A 17,269-nucleotide genomic window follows, 5' to 3' on the forward strand; every position below is an offset into this window, starting at 1 on the left:
AAATATCTGACATTATCATTACCCAGTTACTCTCATCTTCTCTCAGTTGCTGCCTCATTTTTTCCTTAAAATCCTAACACCTCTTCACATTACTGGTATTCCCATTAGTTCCACCATTCACGTTCACCATTCCCCATTCCCATTTCCCTCTCTCACCTTATCTCCTCACCTGCCCATCAGCTCTCTCTTCCCTTTCTTCCATGGCCTTCTGTCCTCTCCTATCAGATTCCCCCTTCTCCAGCTCTTTATCTCTTTCACCAATCAACTTCCCAGCTCTTTACTTTATTCCTCTTTCTCTCCCAGTTTCACCTATCACCTACTTCGTGTCTTTCCTCCCCTCCTCTTAACTACTTAACCTGACCTCATCTTATTTCTCCAGTCCTGATTAAGGATCTTGGCCTGAAATTTTACTCTTTTCCGTAGCTGCTGCCTGGCCTGCTGAGTTTCTGCAGCTTGGATTCGCATTCGTTGTCCACGTTCCATCCGGCACCCCTGAGGCCATTCTGTCCCACATATTTCTCAGGCATTTGGCTTTAACCAATATGGCTTTGGGTGTACCTGGTGGACTGTGATCACTTCTTCCAACATATGCCAAAATTCTGCATTGCCACACTCAACTCTAAGTGAGGGCAATTCAGATAGAATGCTGTGCTTTCACCCTGGGGTGGAGGGCTTGTGGATGGCTGGAATAATCAGGGTTTTGAGCTTGCCATTGCCTGGTCTCTATGGTACAATTATCCCATTTGCCTCTCATTCAGCCCAGATCACTGACACTCCTGTATGGTTCTAATTGTTCTGCCTGTTTTTTTCACCTCTGTGTGTGTGTCTCTCTCTCTCTTTCACACACACACACACACACACACACACACACACACACACACACACACTCATTCACTCACTCACTCACTCACTCACTCTTTCTCACTCACTCACTCATCCTCTCTCTCTCACTCTCGGTGTTCTAACCATTCCTTCAATCTTGTACACTGTCTTGCTGTTCCCTGTATTCATCCCTTCTGTAGCTCTACTATCTGTACACTATATGATTCCAGATTCCAGATAATTTGTTCTCTCTCACAAATACACATGACATGGCGTGGCTGCTGCTTTATCTCTTCCTCTTTGATTGGCTTTTCTACCCACCACCAATGTCTCTCCAGGTTCCAGGTCTTAACCTATTCAGCTTTATTTATTTCCTGTTCAACCTTCTGAAGTTTATGGAGTGAGTTTATACTCAATGAATTCTCCCCCGATCAAAGTTATGCCCAGGATGTTGCTGTATCCCTTTTATGTAGGAAGTTAAATGTCTCTGCACTATCACCATCTTGGGCTCAGTTTCTCAAGTTTTCCCGTAGACAGTCAGACACACACAAAACATTCACCAACCGAATGTATACGCATCCTCTGGTGCCCTGAACGCTATCTCAGTAGTTTTCTCAGTAGCCACGCTACTTTTAATCCATTGCCCACCCAACAAATATACACACAGCCTCTGGCATCCCAAACAATCTGCAACCACCTTATGCAACTGGTGGCCTTGTCTCGACAAACTACCTTTGTGGTACATCAAAGGTTCACATCAGACATTTTATGTGGGAGATTGGTCCAAAAGGTTAGGGCCATGGGATCCAACGCAAGTTGGCAAACAGGATCCAAAATTAGTTTGGTAAAAGCGGGCAACAGATAATAATGGAAGTTTATTTTTATGATTAAAAGCCCCTGACTGGTGCTGTACCAGAGATATCACTGCTGGAATTTTTGCTGATTATTATCTACATTAGAAATTGGATTATGAGCAGAGGAAGATAACAGATGACACAACAATTTTGGTGTTGTTGTTGTTGGCGGGGAGGTCTCTGCAGGTCGATTCTGATGAGAGCAATGGAAATAGAAGTCATGATGAGTGTGGGGTGATGCATTTTTGGAGAAGTAATAAGTCAAGTACATACACAATGATTGGTATGATCTTAGGGAGTATTAAGCAACAGAGGGATGTTAGTGTACAAGTCCAAAGATACTCATCCTCATAAGTTTGTGCATAAAATATAAGAGCAGGGATGTCATGATGCAGCTTTGTAAAAAGTTAGGCCACAGCTAGAGAACTATGCACAATGCTAGTCACTACATTATGAGATTCAAATGGAGATTTATTTCTCACATGTAATGGAAACATACAGTGAAATGCATCATGTGCGTGAGCAGACAACGCACCCAAGGAGTTGTTGGGGGGGGCAGTCCGCAAGTGTTGCCACACGTTCTGGCATAGAATGCCATCAATATACTGGAGGTATTCATGGGATATTCACCTAGTTGTTGCTTGGTATAGAGTGCTCCAGATATCAAGAGAGACTAGATAGTCTGAATTGTTTTCCTTTTAGTTGAAAGGGCTGAGGCTGACATGGTGAAACTATAAAAATTATGAGACCTGCACAGATAGAGTAGATAATAAAAAAAAAACTTCCCTCTTTGACAGAGGAAACTAAAGTAAGAGGGCAGTGGTTTAATTAGAGGCTGATTGGAATCCGCAACATGCTACCTACTGGCAGAGACTCTCAGAACCTTTAAGTATGTTGATGAACATTTGAAGGCAATGTGCTGGAAAATAGGATTAGTATAGTTAGCTACTTGGTAGTCAGCATGGAAATGTTGGGTCAAAAGGTCTATTTCTATGCTATCTATTTCTACAGCTCTATTGCTTGTCTAGATTGTCACTTATGCAATGATTTAGAATTTAAGAGAGACTCTACTAAGAATTTGCTAGGCAAATATTGTAAAATATATTTTTATTCCCCATCCTCTCTCTTCCTGAAGGTGCAGAATCTTAGAACATATTGTTTTTGCTCATATAATTCCCAGCTGGTCGTTCTTCAGAGACAGTTGGCAGGTTGCTAGATTGGCAAGCACATCATTTTTAGAGACTATTTTAATCCAGCAACTACACGTAGTTATTCTTGCTGAAATATGGCTACATAATTGTGAGATGACTGATTTAGTTTTGAACTTATCACTGCTGTGCTGGCTTAAGTCAACAAAATCAGTAAAATCATGACAGCACCTACCAGACCAGTGCCAAGCCTTACAGAGATCCATCAGGAGAAATGGGAGCTGAGTAGATCTTAAAGGATTCTGACACTAAATTAAAACATATGAGGAGCGGCTTAATGAAGTATTAGCAGTGACTTTCTGTACAACATTATATGAAAAATCATGCTGGTGTCTGCTATTCTCCAGAAAAGGGAACGTCAGCAGATTGGGAAAGAGAGGAAATGCCAAATCAAAGCTTGTTTATCCAGAAGAAGAAAAATATGCTTTTACCAAACAGTGGTAGCAACCTGCTTTTACCAAATAAATAGTGGTAGCAACCTGCTTTGATCTGACCTGATGATTCAAGTGCAGGTCTAAAAGTTTTCTGAGGGTACCATTGCCTTCACAATTTAAAGAAAATTTATTATCAAAGCTCATGCATGTCACCATATACAACCCTGAGATTCATTTTCTTGCAGCATACTCAATAAACCCAATACCTTTAATAGGATCAATGAAAGACTCCACCAACAAGGCAGACAAACAATGTGCAAAAGACAACCAACTCTGTAAATTAAAAAGAACGAAAAAATAATATATAAATAAGAAATAAATATCGAGAACATGAGTGCTGATGAGTCCTTGAAAGTAACTCCATAGATTGCGGGAACAGTTCAGTAATGGGGCAAGTAAAGTTGAGTGAAGTTATCCCCTCTGGTTCAAAGCCTGATGGATGAGGGGCAATTACTGTTCCTGAACCTGGTGGTGTGAGTCTGGAGGCTCCTATACCTTCCTGCTGATGACAGCGGTGAGAAAAGAGCATGACCTGGGTGGTGGAGACCCCTGATGATAGATGCTTTTTTCATGTGACAACACTCTGTGTAGATGTGTTCAATGGTGGGGAGGGCTTTACCCATGAAGGACTGTGCATTTTCCATTCAAGGGCATTGGTATTTCCATACCAGGTTGTGAGACAGCCAGTCAATAAACTCTACACCACACATCTATAAAAGTTTGTCAACGTCTTAGGTGTCATGCCAAATCTTAACAAACTTCTTAAGCAGAGGTGCTGCCATGCTTTCTTTGTAATTGTAGTTACATGCTGAGCCTAGAACAGGCCCTCTGAAATGATAACATGAGAAATTTAAAATTGCTGACCCTTGTGGAGTCCGTGGAAGCAGAGTCCTGGGCTTTGGCTAAGTGGGCTTCGGCGTAAGGGGACTTCGGTAAGCTTGTGTGATTGCTCACTGAGGGGAAGAAGGTAAGGTCGCTAGGTGCTTTTTAGACATTCTATTAATCCAGTTCAGGTATGGGGGAGACAGTCAGAGCAGTGGAGTGCTCCGTATGCAGTATGTGGGAGGTCAGGGTCAACACAGTTGTCCCTGATGACCACACCTGCAAAAGGTGCATCCAGCTGCAGCTCCTATCAGACCGAGTTAGGGAGCTGGAGCAGGAGCTGGATGAACTACGGATCATTCGGGAGGTGGAGGCAGAGATAGATAGGAGTTATCAGGAGGTAGTCACACCAAAAAACCAAGAAGTAGGCAGATGGGTGACGGTCCAGAGAGGCAGGGGGAGCAGGCAGAGAGAGCAGAGCACCCCTGCGGCCATTCCCATTAACAATAAGTATACCGTACTGGATACTGTTGATGGGGATGACCTACCAGGAATGAGTTGTAGTGGTCCTGCCTCTGGCACAGAGGTTGAACCCTCAACTAGAAAGGGGAGGAGGGAAGAGAAGAGAGCGATAGTTTTAGGGGACTCTATAGTTAGGGGGGCAGATAGGAGATTTTGTGGGGCAGATCGGGAGTCTCGGATGGTATGTTGCCTCCCTGGTGCCAGGGTCTGGGACATCTCAGATCGGGTGCAGGCTATTCTTGAGAGTGAGGGCATGAACCCAGATGTAGTGGTCCATGTAGGGACCAATGATGTAGGTAAGGTGAGTGAGGGGGTCCTGCTTAGAGAGTTCAGGGAGTTGGGAGTGAAGCTGAAAGGCAGGACCTCCAGGGTGACAATCTCGGGATTGCTACCTGTGCCACGTGCGAGTGAGGCGAAGAATAGAATGATTATGCACATTAATACGAGGCTGAGAGCATGGTGCAGGAAGGAAGGGTTCAGGTTTTTGGATAATTGGTCTTTGTTCCAGGGACATTGGGATCTGTTTCGAAGGGATGGTCTACATCTGAATTGGAGGGGTACTAACATTCTTGCAGGAGTATTTGCCAGTGATGCTCGGGGGGGTTTAAACTAGATGTGCAGGGGGCAGGGATTCAGATCCAGAGGGTTGGTCAGAAGGTGCATGGGGTTAAATGTGTACAAGGTTTGGGTGATCTTGAGAAGGTCATCAAAATTCAGGGTGCAATTTGCCCGATGGAAGTTCAAGGAGCTGGGTTAGGTACAGTAGACAGTGTTTTAAGCAAAGAGAGGAGGAATGGGCTAAGAATTCTATACTTGAATGCGCGTAGTGTCAGAAATAAGACAGATGAGCTTGAAGCTCAGATGAAAATGGGGAACTACGATATTGTTGGGATAACGGAGACATGGCTGCAAGGGGATCAGGCCTGGGAATTGAGTGTACCAGGGTATACGTGCTATCGTAGAGACAGAAATATGGGAAGAGGGGGTGGGGTGGCCCTGTTGGTGAGGAATGAGATTCAGTCCTTAGCAAGAGGTGACTTGGGAACAGGGGAAGTAGAGTCTGTGTGGATTGAGCTGAGGAACAGTAAGGGTAAAAAGACCCTAATGGGTGTTGTGTACAGGCCCCCAAACAGTAGCGTGGCTATTGGGTACAAGTTGATTAGGGAGTTAACATTGGCATGTGCTAAAGGTAATGCAGTCGTTATGGGAGATTTCAACATGCAGGTGAACTGGGAGAATCAGGTAGGTGCTGGACCCCAGGATAGGGAGTTTGTGGAGTGTCTAAGGGATGTGTTTTTGGAACAGCTTGTGCTTGAGCCAACCAGGAACGAGGCTATTTTGGACTTGGTGATGTGTAATAAACAGGAATTGATAAGTGATCTTGAAGTAAAGGAGCCATTAGGAAGTAGTGATCTTAACATGATAAGTTTTTATCTACAATTTGAGAGGGATAAGGGCATATCAGAGGTGTCAGTGTTGCAATTAAATAAAGGAGACTACGGAGCCATGAGGGAAGAGCTGGCCAAAGTTAAGTGGGCGGATGCCCTGGCAGGAAAGACAGTGGATCAGCAGTGGCAGATATTCTTGGGGATAATACAAAAGATGCAAAAGCAGTTTATTCCAATGAGAAGGAAGGATTCAAAGAGGGGGAAGGGGCCACAGTGGTTGACAAAGGAAGTCAGAGATTGTATAGCATTAAAGAAAAAGAAGTATGACAGGACTAAGATGAGTGGGAATACAGATGATTGGGAAAGTTTTAAGGAACAGCAGATCTTAACTAAAAAAGCAATACGGTGAGAAAAAATCAGGTATGAGCTCAGTTTAGCCAGGAATATAAAAGGGGATAGCAAAAGCTTTTTTAGCTATCTGAAGAGAAAGAAGATAGTTAAGAACAATGTTGGCCCCTTGAAGAATGAATTGGGAGAAATTGTTATGGGAAACAGGGAAATGGCAACAGAATTTAATGCGTATTTTAGATCTGTCTTCACCAGGGAGGACACAAGCAATCTCCCAGATGTATGGATGGGCCAGGGTCATAAGATATCAGAGGAATTGAGACAGATTGACATTAGGAAAGAAACTGTGATGAGTAGACTGGTAGGACTGAAGGCTAATAAATCCCCGGGTCCAGATGGTCTGCATCCGAGGGTTCTAAAAGAGGTGGCTCAGGAAATTGCGGATGCATTGGTAATCATTTTCCAATGTTCCTTAGATTCAGGATCAGTTCCTGAAGATTGGAGAGTGGCTAATGTTGTCCCACTTTTCAAGAAGGGAGGGAAGGAGAAAACGGAGAACTATCGCCCTGTTAGCCTAACGTCAGTCGTGGGGAAGATGCTTGAGTCCATTATTAAGGACGAAATAGTGGCACATCTAGATGGCAGAAATAGGATTAGGCCGAGCCAGCATGGATTTACCAAGGGCAAATCATGCTTGACTAATCTGTTGGAGTTTTTTGAGGGTGTAACAAGGATGTTAGACGAGGGTAAGCCAGTAGATGTTGTGTACCTAGATTTTCAGAAGGCATTCGATAAGGTGCCACATAGGAGATTGGTGAGTAAAATCAGAGCTCATGGCATTGGGGGCAGGGTTTCAACATGGATAGAAAACTGGTTGGCAGATAGAAAGCAAAGGGTAGCAGTGAATGGGTGTTTCTCGGACTGGCTGGAGGTGACTAGTGGAGTACCACAGGGCTCTGTATTGGGACCACAGCTCTTTACGATTTATGTCAATGATTTAGATGAGGGCATTGAAAACTATATCAGCAAGTTTGCTGACGATACTAAACTGGGTGGCAGTGTGACATGCGAAGAGGACGTTAGGAGAATACAGGGAGACTTGGATAGGCTGAGTGAGTGGGCAGATACTTGGCAGATGTCATTCAATGTGAATAAATGTGAAGTTATCCACTTTGGAAGCTGGAACAAGAGGGCAGAGTATTGTCTGAATGGTGTCGAGTTAGGTAAGGGAGAAATGCAAAGAGACCTAGGAGTCCTAGTTCACCAGTCAATGAAGGTGAATGAGCAAGTGCAACAGGCAGTGAAGAGGGCAAATGGAATGTTGGCCTTTGTTACAAGGGGAATTGAATACAAGAGCAAGGATGTTCTTTTGCATTTGTACAGGGCCCTGGTGAGACCACACCTGGAATATTGTGTACAGTTTTGGTCTTCAGGTTTCAGGAAGGACATTCTGGCAATTGAGGAAGTGCAGCGTAGATTCACTAGGTTGATTCCTGGGATGGCAGGGCTGTCTTACGCACAGAGATTGGAGAGATTGGGCTTGTACACGCTGGAATTGAGGAGATTGAGAGGGGATCTGATTGAAATGTTTAAGATAATTAAAGGATTTGATAGGATTGAGGAGGGAAATATGTTCCAGATGTTGGGAGAGTCCAGTACCAGAGGACATGGATTGAGAATAAGAGGTCAGTTATTTAAAACAGAGTTGAGGAAGAACTTCTTCTCCCAGAGAGTTGTGGAGGTGTGGAATGCACTGCCTCGGAAGACGGTGGAGGCCAATTCTCTGGATGCTTTCAAGAAGGAGCTGGATAGATATCTGATGGATAGGGGAATCAAGGGATATGGGGACAAGGCAGGGGCTGGGTATTGATAGTGAATGATCAGCCATGATCTCAGAATGGCGGTGCAGACTCGAGGGGCCGAATGGTCTACTTCTTCACCTATTGTCTATTGTCTATTGTCTCTACCTTTGATACATCAAATAGGACTTTTTCGTGGACCTCTGGTTTCCTCCTCCTGAAGTCATCATTTTCTTGGTCTTACTGACCGTGAGTAAAGGTTTGTTGTTGTGGCACCACTCAACCAGATTTTCAGCCAGAGATGTTTAAGATCAGAAGGCAGAGGTTTCAGGAGAGGATTTAAAATAAAAAGTGGGGACCTGAAGATCTCATACGGTGCATTAATGAAAACTGGATCACACTGCCTAAGAAAGTGTTGGAGGAAGGTACTCTCACAATATTTAAGAAACATCTGAGCATGAACTTCAAGTGCCAAGGTATAGTAAGTCGTGGACCAAGTGCTGGTAAATAGGGTTAATAGAGATAGGTCCTTGATGGTCAGCATGGACGTGATGGGTTGAAGAGGATGCTTCTGTGCTGTATGAGTCTAATCAGTGAAAGTACAATAGGCAGAAGTTTTCAGGGTACTTTAGGTCCTCTTTAGTTTATCAATGAGCATGCATTGCTCTTGATCAATGTTGTTGAATGGCTAAATTTAATACTCTTTTCAGATTCAGGAAGGCTGAAAAATTGCTCCAGGTTTTCCACCCCAACAAACTAATATGAAAATAGTCTGCACTCAAATTTATTCACTGTGTTAAATAAAGGCATCTAGGCTATGTGTCATGGCATGCTTTCTCCTCTAGGCTGTTCTCAGTATGCAGCAAAACTTATACAAAAGCAATCAAATAAAGTGGCATGATTTCTGCAGTATCTGGTATAAATAATCCTCCCAATGTAGCGCAGTGGTTAGCACCAGCGATCACTGACCGGGATTCGATTCCTACTGCTCTCTGTAAGTAGTTTATTTATCCTCCCTGTGACCACAAGGTTTCCTCCGAGTACTATGGTTTCTTCCCACATTTCAAAGATGTATGGTTAGGGTTAGAGTTAGTAAAGTTGTGGGCATTCTATGTTGGCGCTGGAAGCATCATACATTTGCAGGCTGTCCCAGCACAAACCACGAGTTGATGCTACCAATACATTTCACTGTATGTTTTAGTATACATGTGACAAATAAAGCTAATCTTTATTAATAATGGACATTGAACAATTTGTATTTTTGTCATGTGTGTACTATAAGTGACAGACTTTTCCTGTTGCTCTGTGAACCTTTGCTTCACAATTTTTGATCTGCATCTCCTTCCAGTGCTGACAAAAGCTCAAAGTCCTGAAGTAACAAATCAGTTCTTTTACCCTGCATCTGCTCCTGACTTTCTACACCATTACCTGTATTCTCTGTTTGGAGTTGGAAACTCCAGCATCTGAGTTTTTTATTCAGTATTGTATGACATCTGAACCTCTGTGTGTAACCATTAGAAAAAAATCTACAGGATGTTTTTAAGTTCCTTTACAATTACTGACAGTCTATCAGTAGCCGTATCCTTTGTGGTTGACAATTGAAATTAACCAAACTGGACAATTCTGTCAATATTCATCTGTATCCTGAAAGCAAGCAGTGGTTGACTGTATCATATTGAACAGAGTCTTAAATTAATAGAACTTCTTTTCTTCAGCACAGAGCTATAGCACACATACAGTATGTGCAAATGACATTTCAAATTATTGCCTTTCCATAAGGCACATTATCGTGTTTCATAGGAAATAGTTACCAAAGAAAAGCTGAACTGTGGCTGCTGAGGAGGGCAGTTCATGAAGAGAATGGAAGTCTAAGGCTACAGAGTGATATTGATCAGGAGGTAATTTGGGCAAGGTAATGGCAGATAGAATTTAATCCTGATTGCATGCACTTTGAGGTATATATAGATTCCCAGATGTTAATGAGGAACTTTGGTGTACAAGTCCAAAGATCCTTCAAAGTGGCAACAGGAGGTCAAAGGAGAAGGCATATGACATAGAAGCAGAATCAGGCCATTTAGCCCATCAAGGCTGCTCTGCGATTTGATTATGGCTGATGTATTTTACCTTCTCAGCCCTATTCTGCTTTCTCCCCCTAACTTTTGGCATTCATACTAATCAGCAACTTATCAAACTCTACTTTAACTGTTTTCAATGATGTGGTCTCTGCAGTCCTCCGTGCAAATGAATTCCCCAGATTCACTACCCTTTGGCTAAAACACATTCCTCCTTACTTCCGTTCTAAAAGGTCGCCCCTCAGTTTTGAGGCTGTGCCATCCAGTTCTCAATGCCCCCAGCAGAGGGAACATCCTCTCCACATCTAGTTTATATAGTCCTTTCAACATTTGGTAGGTTTCAATGAAATCTCATGCATTCTTCTAAATTCCAGTGAGTACAGGCCCACAGCTGCCAAACGCTCCTCATATATTACCCCATTGTTCTCATGAAACTTCTCTGGACTCACTCCAATGACAAGACATCCTTTTTGACATAAGAGGCCCAAAACTTTTGGCAATATTCCAAGTGCAGCCTGACTGAAGTCTTGTAAAGCTTCAGCATTACCTCCTTGCTTTTATATTCTATTCCCCTTGAAATAAATGCCAACATTGCATTTGTCTTCTTCACCACAGACTCAACCTGTGAATTAACCTTCTGGAAGTCTTGCACAGGAACTCCCAAGTCCCTTTGCACTTCATGTGCAGCACCGTGTCAAAGTCCTGAAAATTCAAGTAACAACATCTACTGACTCTCCTTTCTCTATCCTTTGTTAGTTCTTTACCCTCAGTTTACCAATTGCCTCCCCACTCCACTCTGTCCTGAATCAGGATTTCAACCCAAAACATTGACACTTCTTTCCCCACAACCCACCATCACCACCCCCCTCCCCACCACAAATGACGCTCAACCTGCTGAATTCCTCCAGTCAACTGTTTGATGGGCTGAAGGGGCTGTTTCTGTAGGGTATTTTATTTGGAATTTATTTTGGCAGAAGGATCAAGGATCCTTTATGTCTTCCTTTCTCTGTAATTGAAAATGCTTTCTTGTTGAATGGCTAAACTTCTAGATTCAGAAGGCTGACAATTTTCTTACCATGGCAAATGAAGATTAAAGTTGTTTTCAACTCATATTTATCCACTGTAGCAAATAAAGACAATGGTGTGCTTTGCTGTGCTTGTAGCAGGATTTATCTTTTACTTGCATCAGAGTATTCTCAAATGGCATAGAAAGTGGAGCAAACCTCACACAGAGTAATCAAATTAAAAAACATGATATCTACAGTAAAACTTGTTTATTCCATAGAGATCCAACAGTATAGCTTGAATTTCTGTTAACTACATCGATTGGCCTTTCGCAAGTGGTTCATTATTAAGAATATTTATTCATATTTCCAGCTGATCTTTACCCTCCTTAGATCTAATAACTGTAAGCCCTGAGCACAAAACAAAGAAAATTTACAACTGACAGAAGATGGGGTTTGAAGATACTGGGTGGACTGTTCAGGTGCAGTACATTCAAAGAGAATAATGTAAAAGAGAATATTCTCTGAGGAAATATGGTTTACACGATTTAAGACAATTGGAGTCTTTGAGAGCTCCTGACCTACTTACTGCTGTTTTGTTGTTTCTTTAACCAACCACAGCTTGACAATTCTGTGCTTCATGCACTTCTACTTTCTTTCTGTTTAGAAGACATGTGTATCTTTTGCTATTAATGTTTCTGCTTTCAAATGAGGAGCCATTGATGTTCACAGCCCAACCTCCCATATTTGTGAAATGGCATGCTTGGATGAAATGGGCATGAAACTTGGATGAAATGGGCATGCATTGATAGTGTCTGGATCCATCAAAATCAATTCAGTCTCAGTTTTGATAAGTGAAAAGGTAACTCACAAATTCAGAAAATTTCAAGTAAAAGTAGACAATGGCAGGATTTAAAAAGGAAATAATATTCAGTGATGAATAAAATCAGTGCTTGTAGGATTCTAAATAATCCTCTCTGTCCCATGTCGCAGGTGAGAATGGGATGCATTATATAAGCCTGCAGTATCCCGTTAGCCAAATCATTCTCCCTCACCACCTTCTCCCCAAAAAGACAATATGTATGTCCATGTCTGAAATAGCTTTAAGATACAGTACTTTGAGTATTTAATAAGAGGCTTAATGTATCCTGGATATCTTCAAAACCATCTTGAGTGCTGCTGGCTTCTCCCACTAATCATTACTGTGACATACCATTCAAGATCTCCACTCCAATAAACCATCATTCATCATTTCCCATTGTTTTCAGACTTCAGTGACCATCCTTGCCAGTATTCACCGCCTCTTGGCCCCCCTCCATGATTCTACTTCTCTCAGAACCATTTAAATCCTCCTAAATGACTTAACATGGGCACTGTTGCCTGAGAATCTCCATAAGGTGTCCATTACCTTCTGACTAGACAAGTCCCTGAGAGCTGTATTGTATACCCATTTATTCAGTCTCTACTAGATATGCACACTGACTTCTTTAGGCTATTGTCTGCCCCGCTTGGTATTTCCAGCAGCACTGTTTTGATTTCATGAGATGGTAATGTGACATATTCATTCTCTAGGACTATCTTGATTTCTATTTTTATTCAATAGTTAGTTCAGATGCAGAAGCAAAGAAGATTAAGACCCACAACTAAAACCTTTCACCCGAATGGTTAGATTTGCCTGAAAGGCAAATGAGGAATTGCAGAGGTAAGAAATTCTGGTTAATATAAGTCCTTTTTCAAACATTGGACTTGACTTGAAGTAATATGCCACTGAGAATTTACCCAATAAAAACAGAATAAGTGCATTGTATAGTAAGTAGCTAGTAAGCAAATTGTGAGACATGGTAGAAATCTGAGAGCAGGAAACTGCTGATAGGTGAGTGATAGGAGTGGGATGAACTCAGCATTGCCTAGGGCAAATGACAAAGTTTCTAGGATGTGGTATTTAAAGATATTTTGACCCTGACATGTGTAAGATAACAAATTTATGCAACATTTGTTTCCTCTGAGCTAGACTCCTGGTTTGACCACAGTTTTCAGTTGTATTTGCAAGACCACTTGAAGCATAGACCTATGGAAGTTATCCCATCAGATATCATTTCTTCTTTCTATCACTTTCATTTAGATTTCTAGTGCAGTAACCAAAATGTCTGGTGCTCGTCTTCACCTATGTTGTGTTATTTTTTATGTTTCATTCCTTGTCTAACTCCTAGAAACTTTTTTCCCCTTAAGAAAAGCAGACCAGCCTTGACTGGTGCACCAGCTTTCAGATTTTGGCTATTCTTCTAATACCTGCAGCATGAATTGTCTCACAGTCGCTCTTGCAAGGCACGGTTGGTAGATATTCATATGTCTAACCTCTTGTCCTCCTGTCTCTGGGTTGAGTCGTGAGCCTGGTGTCAGTGGTTCCTGGGTTGAGTCTACTGCTAGTGATCTCCATGACAGAAAAAGCCTGCTGTTTCTCTGCACCTGGGTCTAGTCTTCCAAGAGCATACCATGACAATAGCACTGCTTGCATCAGCATTCATGTTCATCAATCTGAAGTTATATGCATTCATTCCCTGGGTTCATATTGTGATTCTTGGATAAGGCACTGGGCGCAAGATACAATTTGCAACTTTGTATAAGTGGTTTGTGCAAGGTTCCACAACAAGGTTCATCAACATTTAATGACTGTTGATGATGCCTTATTTAAAAAACTCAGTAAGTCTTAAACACTGGGAATTGATGATAAAATTGGATAATACTGTATTAAATTGAATGTCAGAGAACTAATGTGCAAACATCTGCAGACATCTTAGCAATTCTGCTTTCAAATATCAAAGTTCAAATTGAGTATCGTAATGCAATTGGTTGCTTCCAACGTGGCAATATACAAGCCTGAGATTCTAGTAGCGAAAAGCAAAATGATCTGTCATCTACAATGTTAACCCTTGTTTGCAGCTGGTGTCCATTTTTTTTTAATGAGGAACAATATTTATTTAAAATAACTCACATGGATTAAATTGGCAAAGAGAATTAAAGAATGAATTTTAAACTAGTAGTCCATTGTCCAAACAAATAAACTGCTTCCTTGTAGTTGAAGACCGGAACTTATTTCTCCAGGAATGGAATCAATTACCCTACATTGTTGAAGCTGGATCATGACAGGCATAGAGTAATGAAAAGAATCCTATTTATTTTATATTCCATTCTTCCTTCTCCTTTCTTTCAGATATGACTTCTTTAAGATACGGCTGAAGGTAGCGTATATCCTCTTCATACTTGACCCACATCTCTTTGGGAAGGATCTGGTGCTTCATGCTCAAGTCCAAAGCTCACTTTATGCGGAACACTCTATCATTGTAAAGGTTCTCAGGCAACCTTCTCACAGCCTCCTTCACATCATCATCTTCGTACAGAGTGTCATCTCGCATAAGACCCAACTTATTAAATCCTGCAGCATTATAATACCATTTCTGCAACTTTGGCAGCAAGCCAACTGATGCTTTGACGTGTATGACTGTACTTTTGCTCCAGATTTCGCCACTTCACTCTGCATTGTGTTATCGTTGTTTCTCAATAACGATTTCATCTGTACATTTGCCAGACCAGACAATGATAAACCGATAGCCAACACAACACCTTCACCACATTTCGGCCTGGAAGCTGGTTGTTCCCTCAGTAACTCGAGTGCCCACTGAGAGCATCAGCCGGGAGTCACCGGGACATGCCAAGGTCAGGCTCCGACCACCCCCTCCCCCGTCCCAGTGCTGGTGCGGAGCCGATGCTGGCCACTGATCTCAACCTTCCCTCCACTCCGCTTCCCGTTACTGCACCGCCCCTGTCCCAACACCGGTGACTTTCCCCCAGCCTCAAACCCGCCATCGTGTCCATTTTCATGTTGTTAAATTTTAATCTCTTTTTCCAATAATGTAAGAAATTAAGAATTAGGTTTCAGAAGTGAGCTAAGCAGCTCCTCTTATGTCCTCCTCTTTCAACAATCATGTCCCCACCCTGACCTCAGCATGACTTTCCTGCCCAGTTCCCATATCCCTTGACGTTCCTGTTGACCAAAAGTCTGTTTACCCTCAGTCTCAAGTTATTCAGCGTTTCAGTATCTACAGAGTAGAAATTTCTAAACATTTGCATCTCTTCATCTCAGTCTTAAATGAATAGCTCCTTATTCTTCCCCTTGTTCTAGATTCCTTAGGAAAGGTAAAGTTATCTTATTTTGTTTCAACTATTCTCCTCTCATGTTGTTTTTACATTCCAGTCTATATAGCTTAACCTGATCAACCTTTCCTTGTACCTTAATCCCAGGTATCAAACCTGTCAGGAAATGTAGAGGAGGCTTGACCCAAGCACAGAGCAGCGAAGATGATTTAGCAGTGAAGGAAAATATTAATGATATACTGCAAAATATCAACCCACATAACAAGAGAGAACAGGTACCAAACATAACAAAGCAAGTGAAGGTCAGGAACAACTAGTTGAGCCTGAGTGAACAAGAATTGTGTATGAGAGCTGGATTTAAATAGGCTGCAGGTGATGTGCTGGAAATGAGCAGCAGGTGACTGCTGTTAGCTGGATGGAGACTGGGAGGAGCCTACACGTGCAGGGTTGACAAAACTGAGGAAAATTCTCTGAGCTGCCTCCATTGCCTCCTTAAACTATGTTTAGAGTGAACTTGCAAGCACCCTATTCAGTTAGCTATTTTTGTACTTCAGTGTGTCATTCCATCTATTTTGATAACTATCTGTACCTGCCTGCTAATTTTCTGTCTTATAGATGAGAACACCCTCTGTGCAATAGTATTTTGTAATTAATAGTCTGCTTTCATGCCTTTTCCTGCCATTTCACATTTCCCATTGTAGCTCCATTTATCAATTCTTTTTCACAACCTTCTCCCACATTTTCTTGTAACATGAGCTAATTTAGCTTCAGCACACTTCATAAGAAATTACTTTTCCCTTTGGTGTTCTGAAATGATTCAATAGTTCTGGATGTTTGTCTGGCCATTTGTGTTGGCCCAGAATTTTTCTAGTATGCCTCAGGATTAAGTATGGCTATTATAAAGCGTTTACATTGATCCTAAAAAGATCTGAACTTTTTCAGGCATGTGTCTTCTACATCTTCATGTATTGATGAATTCATGTTTACTGTATATTCTCACAACTCTTTCAATTTACAGTGGGGCTTATGTGTCTCTGTATTGTAATTGACTATTTCACCCTTCTGTCAAAGCTCACTCTTCAAAATTACTGATTTCAAATTTCTTCCTTGCCATCATCAAAACCAATGTTGTTTTTGAACAACATTTCTTCCTCCCATCTGCTTATCTCAACCATCCACCAAAGTGTCAAGTGCTCAGTGATTGCATACATTACCATTTACTTCTGGCAGATCAAATGATGCCTTTCTTAAACCTGCATTATTTACAATACGGGAAATATTATTGCTTCAACTACCTTTTTGTTATTGCATTTCACGACCTAGTAGGAGCCCATTCAACCCAGCTGGACATTACTTAAAACCTCACCTTGATAACTGTGATTATCTAACATTTTGATCTAAGGCAGTGGTTCCCAACTACCCTCTTGGCTCCCAGGCTACATCCCCAGTGCCCCCTCTTCCTTTCCTGCCATTGCATAAACATTGTAAAGAATTCTGATTTACGATGCAGGGTGAAAAGAAAATAGGAACTGCAAATTCAAAACAGTGACAAGTAATTGCAAAAAATATTCAAACCTATTTAAAGCTGCAAATAAAATTATTTCTTTAGTTAATTGCAGTAAAAACTATTTTCATCAGTTTTAGAGAATATATTAATCATCCAACTATTCACTATTTCATTGCTTTTTTTACCTTCCAATGAGATGGATGGGCTTGGTGCAGTGATATCAGTCTCTCAACATCAGGTCGAGTGTCACTCAGAAGAAGTCTCAGGTCCCCATGTGCAGTCTGTTTTGTTGCTTTGAAGGAAGTTGGCTGACTGCATTGAAACGGCACTCCTCTAA

At 41.8% G+C, this 17,269-nt stretch overlaps 1 long non-coding RNA gene and 1 pseudogene across 1 annotated transcript in view; one reads left to right on the top strand and one right to left on the bottom strand.

Moving 5' to 3' along the window:
* LOC132381290 (uncharacterized) overlaps positions 1 to 17,269 on the top strand; it is a 58,529-nt gene that overhangs the window by 9,106 nt on the left and 32,154 nt on the right. The window lies entirely within an intron of this gene.
* On the bottom strand, positions 14,281 to 15,255 carry LOC132381288 (cytochrome b-c1 complex subunit 7-like; annotated as a pseudogene).

This window comes from Hypanus sabinus, chromosome 25, assembly GCF_030144855.1.
Source record: "Hypanus sabinus isolate sHypSab1 chromosome 25, sHypSab1.hap1, whole genome shotgun sequence".
Taxonomy (NCBI): Eukaryota; Metazoa; Chordata; class Chondrichthyes; order Myliobatiformes; family Dasyatidae; genus Hypanus; species Hypanus sabinus.